This window comes from Octopus bimaculoides, chromosome 3 (assembly GCF_046866305.1).
Source record: "Octopus bimaculoides isolate indiv1 chromosome 3, ASM4686630v1, whole genome shotgun sequence".
Classification (NCBI taxonomy): domain Eukaryota; kingdom Metazoa; phylum Mollusca; class Cephalopoda; order Octopoda; family Octopodidae; genus Octopus; species Octopus bimaculoides.
The window spans coordinates 53,923,081-53,938,332 of NC_142930.1; the positions used below are offsets into that span (position 1 = coordinate 53,923,081).

The following is a 15,252-nucleotide window of genomic DNA, read 5'->3' on the forward strand; positions in this document are numbered from 1 at the left end:
AACTAATCTATTGAAAATACTTTATTATAATAATAATAATAATAATAATAATAATAATAATAATAATAATGAAAATGACCTATAATAATATGTATAAATCATTCTGGATATTGCATCGAAATGTTCATAAGTCATTTTCATTATTATTATTATTATTATTATTATTATTATTATTATTATTATCATTATTATTATAATAAAGTATTTTCAATGGATCAGTTTTGAGCTCTATTTAAAGTTGATATATATATATATGATGGACTCTCCCATCGAAGATGATGTATGAGTGTTCAGCTTTTGCCAAACGACCTGCACAAATGATTTGTTGTTTATAGTGATCATATGCCTGTGCCACACACTAGTTCACATTCTCTTCATAAAATCGGTGTTGTCTAAATGGGTGCATGGTGTACTGCGTGTTAGGTGTTGAAGTGATCACAGAGTAACGTAAGATGAAGTGTTTTGCTCAAGAACACAATGCACCACCCAGTCTGGGAATTGAAACCATGATCGCTAGATCGTGAGTGCAACACTCCAACCAGTAAGCCATATGTATATATATGTATATATACACATACACATACATACATGAGTGGGATCGTTGTTGTTGTTGGCACTCCGTTGCTTACAACGTCGAGGGTTCCAGTAGATCCGATCAACGGAACAGCCTGCTCGTGAAATTAACGTGCAAGTGGCTGAGCACTCCACAGACACGTGTACCCTTAACGTAGTTCTCGGGGATATTCAGCGTGACACAGTGTGACATGGCTGACCCTTTGAATTACAGGCACAACAGAAACAGGAAGTAAGAGTGAGAGAAGGTTGTGGTGAAAGAGTACAGCAGGGTTCGCCACCATCCCCTTCTGGAGCCTCGCAGAGCTTTTAGGTGTTTTCGCTCAATAAACACTCACAACGCCCGGTCTGGGAATCGAAACCGCGATCCTATGACCGCGAATCCGCTGCCCTAACCACTGGGCCATTGCGCCTTCACGTAGTAAGGGTAATTTTGATGTATCCTGTGAAGTATGTTTGCAGGTGTCTTATTACTAAGTTATACACACACACACACACACACACATGCACTCTTACAGCACCTCCACTTCACACAAACACACACAAAGCATGTAATATGTACTCAGGCAGTGAAGTTCAGTCAGACCCCTTACTTCCTGTCCAGCTGATTCCCTCTTTACTCCAACCTCTTCCTCTTCTACATTACTTAATTCTAGTGTCAGCACCACTCCTCTGCCACCCTCTCTATTCCCACCTCACGAGACATCCTCCGCCTCTACTTTTCCCTCACATTTTTCTCTGCTACTTATTTACCTGTATCTGGATATCCCCTACTTCATCTTCGACACTTTAGGCCACCACTGTCTTCTCGGGGTGGGGGGGAGGGTTTCTGAAGGAAGAGGCAGAGGTAGAGAGTTTGTCTTCTCCATGCATCCTTGGTGACCATTCTTGAGTGGAGATATCTCTTACATGTTGTGTACATTTGTGTTTATGTACATATATGCAAACTTCTATGTGTGTGTGTTATGTGGGTGTGAGTATACAAGTAAACAGTTACGTGTACATGCATTCAAACTTAACATCTCTGCCTTTCCTCTTCAAATATGTATATTTCTACTTATATGTACAAAATACCTGTAGAAATATGTGTGTGTGAGGCAGAAAGACAGAAATGAAAAGTTTGAATGTATGTCTATGTAACTACTTCTGCTTACATATACAAAATACAAAGGTTTATCTACTGGACCTGGCACACTGTGTAGAGGAAACTGCGAGACTGGTTCAACGGGCAGGAAGGCAGATCAGCAAGCATTGTGGAGAGTGAACAGGGTACAGTGAGACACAAAGGATGCTGTATCCTGATCTATCTCTAGTTATCTTGATTTTGCCCTGCCACTGGAATCACATAGGAAAGGATGACAGAGTGATACAGAATGATATTGGGCAACCCTCCTTCTATATGATGCACAAGTCAAGATGTGCATCATATAGATGCACGTCTATACAGATATACTTCTATACAAATGTCATCGTTTCTGAATCCTTCTTTCTGTGCTTGCATGGGTTGGCCAGGTTTTCAAGCACCTCTTATCCTGTTATCACCTTTATCTTCTAGTACATATAGTAATAGACAATATAGGAATTGGTGCTCTTATCACCAACCACTTTTGAGTGTGGATGTTTTAGAACAGGGCCGGCCAACTTGTGGTCCGCAGGCTGCATGTGACCTGCAGACTTTTATCCTGCGGTCCGCTTGATACTTTCTTGAAATGGGTTTATTTAAACAAACTTATTTAAAATTTTATGAAAAATTAAAGATTGTAAGGAAAAGTAAAAAAGAAAGATACTGCTGTTTTTGCAGCATTAATATTTCATGTTGAATCAACAATCATTCATTCATTATTGTAATAATAGTGCCCTCAAAAAAGTTTCTGTGATTAAAGTGGCTCCGCAATGTAATTTGAGTTGGCCAGGCCTGCTTTAGAAGGTACATTTAATCATGTCAGTGGTACTAGAGTGGATATCTGTAGCAGTACCAAAGAATCCTCTCAGCTTCATTTTAGTTTTTATTTGGAAATACTTTTCCCTTAAAATGTAGCCAGCAATGTAGCTTGTTGAATGCAAGACTCCTTTGACTGGACCATTTTGGTTGCATTTTATGATGCCACTGGCACTAGTGAGTCCTATGCCTTTCATTATTGGTTAACATGATTGGATCTTACCTGGTGCTAAACCACAGCAATATCAGAAACCACTACTGACATAACAGCTGTGTGACTTATTAGTGATGTTATTCTGCAAGTGGTGGCCCCTACCATTGTGAAGGCCATGCAAGTTGGCTGTGTTGTGAATGCATTTTATCATGCAAAAAGGAATCTTACTGCAGTTTGTGCACTTAATATTCATGAAAAATGTGGCAGTACTCTGGTGTTGAACTGACTTTAGTTATCTATGTACATGTATATGTGTGAAGGTTTATGTGCCTGTATTTTGTGTGTACGGACAGAGAACTGGGAGTGGGGTGTACAATCATATTTAGCATGTTTATGTAAACTCAAATGTCAAATGATTTCTGTTGTGTAAACTATCTTTGGAGAGAAATTTTCTATATAGAAAATATGTGTAAAAAACACACCACTGGTCTATGTTTGATGTCATTGGACTACAAGACATGTGTTTCTGTGTTGTTTATGCTTCATCAGTTACAGGCATCAAGTCCATTATTCATTGCCCATTTGGCTGGTTTAGGTTTGCTGCAAATCTTTTTTTCTGTTGATGAGTGATTTCCATATAGATGATATGCCTAGTCAGCTAAAGTCAAGCCTTAAGAGTTTTTCCCCAGAATAGTTTTTAAAAGCTTTTCTTTTTCTTTGCAATATTTGCACCATCTCAGAGCCACAGAAAAGCAGAATATGAGATGCTTTCACTTTCCCATTAAGAAGAGGTCGTGGTTTCAGCTTTCGCCATGTCTTCTGGGTTTTTTCTCTATTTAATTACATCAACATTTTGTACAAACTATCCTCTTCCTCACAACTGGCACTCCCAACAAACCTGACCTCTTTTTTATTCCCAACCTTTAACTCTTCTCTCCTACTCATTCTCCTTCCATTAGCTCCCCTTATTCTCTAAAATTGATGTAACACTACATCTCCAGTGACTTCTCTGAAGAGTTCCATATGTTGTTTTTATAGTCCTGGGTCAACTCTAATTAAGCAAGCTTGTGCTCAACAGCATCCTAAGCATTTACTACTGGTGTTGTATATCTCAAACTCACCACCATTATTATTTAATATCCACCTTTTCATGCTTGCATGGGTCTGACAGAATTTGTTGAGATAGATTTTTTATGCCCAGTTGTTCTTTCTGTTGCCAACACTTAACTGTTTCCATTAGGTAGTATTTACCTATGGCTGGACATGTTTTCATGGGAGATTGGAAGTTAATGACACCACTTGAATGATGTCGATGCTTGTTTAAAACTATCTTATGATGTCAATATAAAGATACACACATGCACATATAGATGCATATGTGATGGGCTTCTTTCAGTATTTTTTTATTGATGAATTATAGTATAAGACACTTGTCCAAGGTGTCACAGAGTGGGACTGAACCCTGAACCATGTGGCTGGGAAGCAAACTTCTCAATCACACAGCCATGATTCAGTATGATTTATTTCCTTTGACCCTTTTCATACCAGCTTGCCTAAGGCTGCTCCTGGTTCTATGATACAAACTTGTCTTTTTTAAAGTGGCCTAAATTAAAACCTTCCATCAAACTTTCATGTTAGTATAGGTTCCAAACACCAGCTTAGAAATGACAAAACTGTTTTACAGACTTCTTCATTATTTAAAGATTGATTGAAAACTGGTAGTCTATTTCAACAGAAATATGATAATAAATCGGAGTACTTAAGGAAAATGTGACTGTTTTTCCTATCAGGTTGAGCTATATCTTTGACTTTCCTGAGACCACACTAAGATTTTTATTTTTATATACCCAGGCCTATTCCCCATCTCTTTTAGGAGGGGGTAGCCACAACAAGACACACACCAGGCATTCCATTCATTTCCCAGCTCAAAGAGGCAAGCCTTGTTCTATGCTCGGGTCAAGGCATAGAATGCAACCTTCAATATCAGCAGCGGGGCCTGACAGCATATGCTGGTTTACCCCCGTCATATCATGCTGGTTCCATACCCCTTTGAGCAACATCAAATTCACTCATCCATCCACAAACACTCTCCAAGCTTTCCTATCATTTATAAACTCCCTTGCCTCTCTCACTCCAACACCTCTAACCACCAAAATAACTATTTGTTTCTCATTAAGTCCAACAAACATTTTCTAAACAGCTTCTCTGAGTACTGCTTCTTTAGATTGTTTGGTGGATACACATACTTTGTTCATCAGAATCCTAAATAGCATGTAACAAAATCCCGATTGCTAATAAGAAAAGCTTTACCATGATGAAAATCCTCATCAATCAATGGCATATTTGCACATTTGTTTGCTGTGACAGTTTTTGTTCCTGCTACAATAATTGACTCTACTATTCTAACTTAATAGCTGCATCATACCTCCATTGTTAATGTGTCTATGGCCATCTTCTCCCTGCATCTTAGTATCCGTGCTCTGTTGAAAGGGCACTTGTGTTTCTGTACGTGTGTTGTCTATTTCAGCTGATTGAGTGGTCTGTTACTCTAAACTAGTGCTTCTCAACCAGTGTCTATGTGGCCCTTAGAAGTCAATATAAGATTTTGTAGCTGTGTGGTAAGAAGCTTGCTTCCCAACCACATGGTTCTGGGTTCAGTCCCACTGTGTGGCACCTTAGGTAAGTGTTTTCTACTATAGCCTCAGGCTGACCAAAGCTTTGTGAGTGGATTTGGTAGATGGAAACTGAAAGAAGCCTGTTGTGTGTGTATATATATATATATATATATATATATATATATATATATATATATATATATATATATATATATCATCATCATCATCATTTAATGTCCATTGTCCATGCTGGCATGGGTTGGATGGTTTGACCAGGGCTGGTAAGCTGAGGGGCTGTACCAGATTCCAATCTGATTTGGCATGGTTTCTATGGCTGGATGTCCTTCCTAATGCCAACCACTCCAAGAGCATAATGGTTGCTTTTGCGTGCCACTGGCATGGGTACCAGTTGCATGACACTAGTATCTGTCACAACTACGATTTCACTTGGCTTGATGGGTCTTCTTCTCAAGCACAGCATATTACCAAAAGTCTTGGTCATTTGTTATTGCCTCCTTGAGGCCCAATGCTCAGTAAATGCTTTTTACGTGCCACGGTGCAGGTGCCAGTTACGTGATATATATGTGTGTCTGTGTTTGTCTGCATGCTGACACTTGACAACTGATGCTGGTGTGTTTATGTCTCCGTAACTTAGCAGTTTGGCAAAAGAGACCAATAGAATAAGTGCTAGGCTTACAAAGAATAAGTCTTGGGGTTGATTTCTCTGACTAAAATCCTTCAAGGCAGTGCTCCAGCATGGCCACTGTCAAATGAATGAAACAAGTTAAAGAATAAAAGAATAAAAGAATGATGAATTGGTTATATTTCTACAATACACAGAATATTTTAATTAAAAAAAAAAATTCCTAATAATATTTAATTATAAAAATATCTTTATCTCTTTTTACTCTTTTACTCTTTTACTTGTTACAGTCATTTGACTGCGGCCATGCTGGAGCACCGCCTTTAGTCAAATCAAATCGACCCCAGGACTTTTTCTTTGTAAGCCTAGTACTTATTCTATCGGTCTCTTTTGCCAAACTGCTAAGTTAATGAGACGTAAACACACCACCATCGGTTGTCAAGCGATGTTGGGGGGGACAAACACAGACACAAACATATACACACACATACATATATATATATATATATATATATATATATATATATATATATATATATATATACATATATATGACAGGCTTCTTTCAGTTTCCGTCTACCAAATCCACTCACAAAGCTTTGGTTGGCCCGAGGCTATAGTAGAAGACACTTGCCCAAGGTGCCACGCAGTGGGACTGAACCCGGAACCATGTGGTTGGTAAGCAAGCTACTTACCACACAGCCACTCCTACGCTTATCATTTATCTTTTACTTGTTTCAGTCATTAGACTGTGGCCATGCTGGGATACTGCCTTGAAGAATCTTTAGTCAAATGTATCAACACAGTCTGATGCTTATTCTGTAGGTCTCTTTTGCTGAACTGCTAAGTTACAGGGACGTAAACACCCCAACACTGGTTGTCAATTGATGGCAGAGGTGGTGGGGGGGGGGGGCAAACACAGACACAAACATACACACACACACACTTACCAGTTCCACTCACAAGGTTTTGACCAACCCATGGCTATAGTAAAATACACTCGCCCAAGGTGTCATGCAGTGGGACTAAACCTGGAACCATGTGGTTCGGAAGCAAGCTTCTTACCACACAGCTATGCCTGAACCTATATTCTTTTATTCTTTTTTTTATTTGTTTTAGTCATTTGACTGCAGCCATTCTGGAGCACTACCTTTAGTTGAAGAAATCAGCCCCAGGACTTATTGGTTTCTTTTGCCGAACCACTAAGTTGCGGGGATGTAAACACACCAACATCAGTTGTGAAGCGATAGTGGGGGTACAAACACAGACACACACACATGTATGGGCTTCTTTCAGTTTCCATCTACCAAATCCACTCACAAGGCTTTGGTTGGCCTGAGGCTATCTATAGCAGAAGACACTTGCCCAAGGTGCCACGCAGTTGTACTGAACCCTGAACCATGTGGTTGGTAAGTAAGCTACTTACCACACAGCCACTTTTTATAACACTAAATGAGTATAAGGGTCTAGTAGAGTAAAATAGGAATTAAAGGTGTCCATAGGAAAAAAATGGTTGGGAAATGTTGCTCTAGAGCAGAGGTTCTCAAGCTTTTTGGGCCACCACCCCTGTCGTGGTTACATAATACCTCAGCGCCCCCACCCCTATTATGTATACTCTTTTACTTGTTTCAGTCATTTGACTGAGGCCATGCTGGAGCACCGCCATTAGTCGAGCTAATCAACCCCCAGGACTTATTCTTTGTAAGCCTAGTACTTATTATATCGGTCTCTTTTGCCGAACCGCTAAGTTACGGGGACGTAAACACACCAACATCGGTTGTCAAGCGATGTTAGGGGGACATAGACACACACATATACATAGATATATACATATATACGACGGGCTTCTTTCAGTTTCCGTCTACCAAATCCACTCACAAGGCTTTGGTCGGCCCAAGGCTATAATAGAAGACACTTGCCCAAGGTGCCACGCAGTGGGACTGAACCTGGGACCATGTGCTTTGCTAGCAAGCTACTTACCACACAGCCACAAATGTTTTATATTTTACTAATTTATATATACTGTGAATCATTCGATATTTAATATAATATTATATAATTTGTATACAATACTATAATAGTATTATAATATATTCATAGCGTCCCCCAATCCACTGCCTTCCTCCCAACGCCTCCTTTTTCTCTACTGTCCCCACCCCCTTAGGCACTAGCACCCACCTGGACCATCTCAACACCCACCGGGGAGTGGTAGCACCCACTTTGAGAACCTATGCACTAAGGTTTCCCTGACATGTAGCCTGTCCCTGCAAACAGTTATAGACTGATGCATCAAACTTTACACATATAGACCCGGATACATACATTTATGTTAAGAAATATTAAAAGATGCTCACACGACTTATATTCACATAAGTGGGTGTAAATTTTTGTGTGTAAATGTATATGCATGTGTATGTGTGTGTGCGTGCACACATGTGAGTGTGTGTGTGTGTGTGTGTGTGTGCTACATATCAAGTTGAGATATTCTATGTAACTTACAACTTTCTAACAGTAAATTGTTTCAGGTAGAATTTCTCTCTCTGTATGTGTGTGCATGTATACAAACATATATATAGGTGGTCATTATTTTAAATATATGTGTGTGTGTGTGTGTGTGTGTGTGTGTGTATACATATACATATATATATATTATTGTTTCAGTCATTTGAGTGTAGCCATGCTGCAGCACTGCCTTTAGTCGAACAAATTGACCCCAGTACATATTCTTTGTAAGCCTAGTGCTTATTCTGTTGTTCTCTTTTGTCGAACTGCTAAGTCCCGGGTATGTAAACACACCAACACCAGTTGTCAAGCGACGGTGTGGGTACAAACACAGACACACAGCAATATACATACATACATATATATATATATATATATATATATATATGTATGTATATATGACAGGCTTCTTTCAGTTTCCATCTACCAAATCCACTCACAAGGCTTTGGTTGGCCCGAGGCTATAGCAGAAGATACTTGCCCAAGGTGCCTCACAGTGGGACTGAACCCAGAACCATGTGGTTGGGAAGTAACCGTTTTACCACACAGCCATGCCATATATATATGTGTATATAAATATTACTGTATATGGGCATCCAGCTGTAGAAACTCTGCCAAATCAGATTGGAGCCTGGTGTAGCCATCTGGTTTCACCAGTCCTCAGTCAAATCGTCCAACCCATGCTAGCATGGAAAGCAGACGTTAGACGACGACGACGACGATATATATGTATACAGGGTGCGATGGGTAAATTGTTGCCATTTTACATTAATTATTTCGTGCATGCACATTATTTATTTTTGATTTTGTTGACAACACAGTATAGTAGGGTCAGTTTGGCACCGTCTGTGAGAAAAACAGCACCCTGACACAGTTCACTCTACCAGAAATTTGGAAGCAACATGCTTGGCATTTGCACCGGCAGCTCCAATATGAACATTTCAGAGTGTTTGGGTGTCAATCTGAGGACAGTGTCATCTAAGGACATGTACCAAGAGTGATAAGAATCAAACATCCAGTCAGCATCATGGTGTTTGGAGTAATCACTATTGATGGCAACGTTATACCTCCATTCATCTTCCCACACGGCCTCAGACTCAATACGGAGGCCTACATCAAATGCCTGGAAAAGGTACTGCTGCCTTGGGTGAAGAGAGTGGATACTGGAAGACCCTATGTCTGGCAACAGGACAAGCAGGAGAACCCAGTCATGGCTGTCAGACAATTTCTGTGACCGCATCACCCCTAACATCTGGCCACCTAACTACCCAGACTGCAACCCGCTTGATTATTATGTGTGGGGCGCAGTTGAGTGAGAGACCAACAAAACTTCTTGTAACACCAAAGATGAGCTGAAGGCAAGGATTATGGCAGCATTTACCAACTTCAACAAGAAGGTCATCCAGAAGAGTTGCAGGAGATTCCAAAGTCATCTGGAGGCCGTGGTTGAAACCAATGGCAATTTTATTGAATAGATTTACTCTTTAGTATTTCAAGATATTTTTAGGTAATTTTGGTAAATATATCTGTTGAAATGAGATGTCAAAGTTATTTTTCATTTTTATGTAATTTAGACAGTTTATTCACCGCACCCTGTACACACACACACACACACACACACACACACACACACACACACACATACACACACACATGTACATATATGTATTATATATATGTATGTATGTATACACATACACACACACTCTCACATATATATATAATATGTATGTATATATGTATGTGTATGTATATGTATATAGACATTGTGTGTGTGTATGATTATATAATACAACCCCCCCCCCCTATATATATATATATATATTGTACACATGAATCTGTAGATCTTCAGTAAATATTTTATCTAACAGAACTCAGAGCTATAATCTGTGAAACAGCTGGTTTGCTAGACTCCACCCTGCCAATGTATTTATTCTTAACATTACCAATCATACTGAAACTAACTACCTAAACATAGTGTATTGCATACACACACACACACACACACACACACACACACACATACACACACACACACATGCCCATGCAAGCAAACACACACATACTTACACATATTCTTAATATGATTTGTATCCAGGATTTCAGCAGAAAAAGATGTGGAGAAATTGTTAATGTGGAAAATGAGGTATGAGTGTGGAATTGTGTGTGGAATTATTGTTTTGGTATGTGTGGAAAACTGTAGCTTGTAGAATTATACGTTATGAATTAAAACAGTAAAGCAATACTGGTGCAAGTGGTACAATGCCTGTTGAGATGCTTTCTGGTGCTTCAGTTTGGTGCCGCCGGATTTTGTGCTCTAATTCTACTAGGATTTTATATTGTTTTTAATCTTTTTATCATTATAGGACCAATAAAATAAGAACCAGTTATATACTGGGGGAGAAGAAGAGAGTGTAATTAATTTGACTACATAGCTTCATAAAAATTTACTTTGTTTCTGGTCAGCAAAAGTGACTTTGTAATATTTTCAGTATCTTGCTGGTAGAATCCTTCTTGATAGTAGAAAAATGGCTAATTTGGAAAAGTACTGAACATCATATGTAAACATATCTTTAAGGATTTATTCCTCAAGGAATGGTGATACATTAATTCATTTTCTGCTTGTTAATTAGATAAATTCATATTTTCTATGAAAATTTTTTGTGGTAGAACAACTGCATAGTTCCGGATTCAGTCCCACTGTGTGACACCTTGGGGAAGTGTCTTCTACTATGGCCTCAGGTCAACAAAGTCTTGTGAGTGAATTTGGTAGATGGAAACTGAAAGAAGCTTGTCATGTATGTGTTTGTCCCCCACCACTGCTTGACAACTGGTGTTGGTGTGTTTATGTCCCTGTAACTTAGTGGTTTGGTAAAAGAGGCTGATAAAATAAGTATCAGGCTTAACAAAAAATGTCCTGGGGTCAATTTATTCAACTAAAACAAATTGTTCAAAGCAGTGCTCCAGCATGGCTGCAATCTAATGACTGACACAAGTAAAAGATAAAAGACAGACTTAAATATGTAATTCCACATTGCAAATAATGCATTGATTAATTTGTTCTACCTAGTTGCCTCTGGATACTTTTCAGAGTTAAGTAACAAGGGATCAAGATTTTTGGAAATTGAAGTTCTTCTTTAAAATGCATTCTCAGTATACATACACTACCCAGTTATTATAACTACTAGATTAACATGTTCTCAAAGTATTAGCTACAAATGAGAAGCTATTCCCAGATTACTTCTAAAAAAAGCCTTTAAAAGATGTTCGGTACAGCATCAATCATGACCTTTTGAAAGGAATTACTTAGAATAGTATCAAATGATATTCTTCCACCTCTAAAGATCTAGATTACATTGGAACAACAATATAGCAATTGTAGGGCAATAGAAGTTGGCTTTGAAATATTGTAATTGTTCAATATTGTATTGTTCTCAGTTGTTCTATCTGTCAGTACTTGTAAGAGTGCATGACTTAAAGTTTACTCCAAACATAAAATGGGATCCAAATAGTGACATCTCTTAACACATCTTTTCTTGAGCTTTTCATTGAAATCTATCCATTACCTTTATCATAATGAAGGTTCTTCATTGTGTTGGGTCTACAGGTTATGTGCACTTCATCTCACTAGTGAAGTACCCCTATGATTTAATATATAGTACCATTTGATGTACATCAGAATTAAGGATAATTATTTGTATGGCCTGGTTTATGACAGTTTTTCTGCAATGATCTGCTTATAATGTATGTATGCATGTACATACACATGCATGCCCAGATGTATGTATATGTGTATGTATGTATGTATGTATTGCATTGCATTGCATTGCATTGCATGCTTGCATGAATGAATGAGATAGAATCTTCTTGTTCAGCAGTTATTATTTAACAAATTCACTCTTGAAGATTCACTTCATAAACACTATGTAGTGCCATGATATTTTCACTAAATTACTTTCAGTCAGTGAGACACAACTAACTGAAACATTGTTATATGTGATGGTTACAATGTTTACCTGCCACTCACTGTATTAACTGTGGCCAAAAGATTTATGCACAAGTGTATGGGTGGACTTGTCAGGTTATGTAATGTAACTCCTGGTGTTTAATTAAAATTAAATCTTTAATTCTTTGTGTGTTGCTGTTGTTATTGTTGACAGAACCATATGATATGTTTCTATATTAACTTGGCTGACAAACCACCCTTAGAGTTGGACGACTGCTACTACTACAAGCATTGGCGCTGCTGCTGATTTTCTTTCTGTCAGTATGGGTCACTCTGTTGGCAACTACAAAACCCTAGCAACAATAATTTGAAAACAAACTGCAGTTTTTATAGTGGCTACCAATCATGTAAGCCTGTTTGTGTTGTTTCAGGACTGACTGACTCAGTAGGTGTATCAAACCAGACTGCATTATAAAATAGTCTTCAAGTTTGCAGGTACTTAATGAAAGCCTAGTTTTCACAACCACTGCCAAAGTGACATTCTTTATTGCCACAAACAATGACACAGAAGAGAACATTGTCTTGTTTTCTTTGTTCTGTTTTGTTTTTTGTTTACCTTCACACTAATCCCCCTAACACACCATCAGTATTATATATTTTTTACAGCTAGTCAGGTTTTAATTTTATTGAATTATATCACTGTAACCTGACAGATCAGGTGACATATAAAGAATGTCCGTTAGCTAATCACAAAACTCTGACATCAGATTCTGATATGTCTCCACCTGCTGCTCAAGAATTAAAATTGTTATTTGAAGAACAGACAACAATTATGCAGGTTGCTGGTACATGTTGTTTATGATCTTTCTTTTACTCTGCTGGAAAAACTCTGTTGCATTTACCTGATACTTAGTTTCCAATTTTTATGTTGTGCTTGAGAAAACTTGTCAAGCCAAGTGAAATCATAGTCATGGACAATGCTGGTGTCATGTAACTGGCACCTGTGATGGTGGCACGTAAAAAGCTCTCTTTGAACATCGGGCCTCACGGAGGCAATGACAAGTGACCAAGGCCTTTGGCAATATGCTATGCTTGAGAAGACTTGTCAAGCCAAGTGAAATCATAGTTGTGGCCAATACTGGTATTACATAACTGGTACTTGTGCCAGTGACACATAAAAAGCACCAATTACACTCTTGGAGTGGTTGACATTAGGAAGGACATCCAGCCATAGAAACTATGCTAAATCAGATTGAAACTCAGTGCAGCACTCTGGCTTATCAGTTTCAGTCAAACTGTCTAACCCATGCCAGCATGAAAAGCAGACATTAAATGATGATGATGACTATCATAGTTATGAGTGCAGTTCCTATGTTTGAATTGGCACAACTCCTTCAGTTAATAAACACTTTTCATTATACTCTGAAGGACATCAATGAAACCAGTAATATAACCTTCTCTGCCATTGATTTAATACCTTCTTCACCAATATCTTCTGTTCTCCTTTGGTCTCTACTCGTATTACTAACTTTAGTTTTTATCCCTCTGAACAAATGGGTTACACTCATCTCCATTCAGCATATATCACTAGTGGAGTAGGTATAGCTATGTAGCTGAGAAGTTTGATTTCAGTTCTGATTTCAGTTCCACTACAATGTTCTGATTTCAGTTCCACTGTGCAGTGCCGTAGGCAAGTGTATTTGATAATAGCCTCTGTTTGACTAAAGACTTTAAGTAGAATTTGGTAGATAGAAACTGTTGGAAGCTTGTTATTCATATACATTAGTATTGCAAGATATTAAATTAGAACTGTGTTAAGGTTAGTTGTTCAACTTGTAAGAATTCTGGTTGTTATATTAGAGGTTATAATGCTGCAAAGCTGAATAAAATGATGGGCAAACAACTCTATTGCAACTCTAGAATTTGTGAGAATTGCTTCATTTGATGGCAACTTCAGAAATAGAAACAAACACCAGAGATGAACCTAAAATATATATTAGAACAACTGAATTGGCATTCAAAAACTGATTGTTCTAAACACATTCATTTGTCAGCCTTAATGGAAAGAAAAAAAAATGCACTATGGTTTTTGTCAAACTATATCTGATTATGTAAGATAAGTCTTCCTAAATTCAAAATTACCCGGTTGACTGCATACAAGGCATACTGGCCTACATTCACATATACAACCTGCCACAGAATTAATTCCTCATTGTCATCGTCATCATTATTTAATGTCTATCTTTCATACTGACATGAGTTGGACATTTTGACAGGATCTGACATGTCTGAGAGCTGTATTGTGCTCCAGCATCTGCTTTGGCACAGTTTCTACAGCTGGATGCCCTTCTTAACTCTAGTCACTTTACAGAGTGTACTTATTGTTTTTTTTTTTTATGGCACCAGCACTAGTGAGGTTGCTGTGCAGCATGCAAGACTAAGATCCTCCTCTTTGAGTAGGGTTACAGTAAAGAGTAAGGTGACTTTATGCTAGGAAATGAGAGGTTAAAGTATTGAACAACGGAGCCAGAACAGAACACATTTCTTGCTGTAGTGGAGCAACATAACTACTCACATTTTAGAGGAGAGAATAAGAGTAACTGAGATGGAACTGGAAGAAGAGATTTAATAGTGGTGAAAAGATGTCAGGGTGAACCTTCAAGGTATAAGAAGACAAAGAAAAATTAGTGGGCACAGAAGAACAGGGTGTGTAAGTGGTCAGATTCCTCCTGTGTAAACCTTGGCTACCCATTTCTTCCCCACCTTCTAATAATATAGATATTAAAAAAGAAATAATATGAACTCTAGAGTGGTGTAGTCTGTGTTTTCTGCACTTCCATTTTTATGTTTTCCTTATATTTGAATTGATAGGTCTTCTAG

The 15,252-nt window shown here is 38.2% G+C and overlaps 1 protein-coding gene across 2 annotated transcripts in view; it reads left to right on the forward strand.

Annotated features, from left to right (window-relative positions):
* Positions 1-15,252, forward strand: part of LOC106877710 (pseudouridine-5'-phosphatase) — a 210,908-nt gene that overhangs the window by 112,531 nt on the left and 83,125 nt on the right. The window lies entirely within an intron of this gene.